Source organism: Mus caroli, chromosome 11, assembly GCF_900094665.2.
Source record: "Mus caroli chromosome 11, CAROLI_EIJ_v1.1, whole genome shotgun sequence".
Lineage (NCBI taxonomy): Eukaryota > Metazoa > Chordata > Mammalia > Rodentia > Muridae > Mus > Mus caroli.
Window position 1 is genome coordinate 80,222,454 of NC_034580.1, and position 1,917 is coordinate 80,224,370.

Below are 1,917 nucleotides of genomic sequence, written 5' to 3' on the forward strand. Positions count from 1 at the left end.
AGACAGGGTTTCTCTGTGTAGCCCTGGCTGTCCTGGTACTCACTTTGTAGACCAGGCTGGCCTCGAACTCAGAAATCCGCCTGCCTCTGCCTCCCAAGTACTGGAATCAAAGGCGTGCGCCACCACGCCCGGCTAGCCCACTTGTTTTCATCTTCAGTGAAAGCAGTTAGGTGCATAGGACACACGGAAAGCAAATAGTGGAACTTTGGAACTCAAGTTTGCTCTCTAGAATCTCTAGGTATGTTACTTATTTCTGTGTCCCTGTGACTGCCATACTGGACAGAAACAATATTAGAAAGACAGACTCATTTGGCTTACAGTTGGGAGGATGTGATCCAGAGTTTCCGTCTGTAGCTCCTTCTCTGTGTGGCCATGGGTGGGACCAATTGGGAAGCAAGACCTACTTGGAACCAGGGACGGGTATTACCTTCAAAGGCTGGGCTCCAGGGGCTTCCATGAGTCATGCCCCACCTCGAAAAGGCTCCACTGCATCCTAAATGGCACTGCAAGGCGCTGCAAGCTGGGGAACCATCATTCAAATGTTAAGCCTGTGGGAGATGCTGCTGATCTGAGCTATAGAACACGCTTTCAGAGAAAACAGGCTCTTGGAGAAGCAAAGGGGCACCACCTCCTTGGCTGGATAATGAGTAAGCTGGTAGCTCAGCACAGATCTACAAAGCCCACAGTCCCCGCTGGGCTGCTCCCTTAAACTGCTGCTGGCCTGAGAGTTCCTTCTGGGAGTACCACTTGGAGAGAAAGGGGACCATAGGAACCACCAGGCCAGGACATGTTGCCCACCCAGAGCTGAATGCTCTGCTCTGTCTCAACCCTGCACAGCAGCTCAGACCCGGCAGGAGCTCCACTTTATGTTGCTTTCAGTTCTCTGTTCCTCCCACCCCGAAGGAAGGATCACTCACGAGTGTCACTGACTAGGTCAACACCGACCACACAGAGCAGGGCAGGCACAACAGAGTTTGCAGGATGGGTGAATGAGGGAGAACTGACAGGAGGAAATGGGATTATCAGACATCATTCTGGGTCTGGAACCAAATATTTACCTTGCTCGCTGGGAAATCCTGGGATAAGCCCGGCTTTCTGAGGCCTGTTTATGCTGTCTTGCCCTCAGTGGCAGACATAATCAACTTGGTCCTACTGCAGTTTGAACACCTGTTTCCACACATGGTGCCTGGGCATAGGAGATGTTTGATCTTCAGTGCTTCTGCTCTCTGTGTCCTCAGGGAATCTGCTATGTGATCATTGTGCTCCGGGAGGCTTTGGTAATGTGTTCTGCTCTCGGTGTCTGGCTGCTGGTCAAAGTGGAGTTTCGATGTACCTTAAGCTGACCACCCACATTCTGGCGTGAGTTAGGTGACAGGAGGAACTGCCCGATGTGGGATAGGATGGACTTGTCTTGAGATTGCTTCCGGCTTCTCGGGACACTCCCATGAGGGAATAGGTTTGGATGTGACAAGGGTCTGAGTCAAACTTCCGAACTGCAGAGGAGAGGTGTGAAGTCCTGTTTTTCTCTTGGATTCACGTTGGAGTTCTGAGGCAGATGAAACTAGCATGGGGTGCTGGAGTTTGGATAGGGGTTTGGTGTGTTCTGAAAGGGCTCACAGGTGAGGCAGTAACATTAAAGGCATGGCAGAAACAGTCTGTCTCTGTGTCTAGGAGTGGGGCTACTGGGGTTAAGCAGGTATTGCTTGCTGTGCTAGCCTGACGACCCAAGTTCAATCCCCAGAACTTACATAAAGGCCTGATGTGGTGGCATACATCTGTCATCCCAGTGCTCCTCCAGTGAACTTAGAAGAGACAGGATAGTATTCTGTAGGAGCAGATACACCAAGAGAGATCCTGCCTCATCAAGACAGGAGAAAGACCAACCCCTGAAACTCTATCCCCGTGCTGTGTATTCCC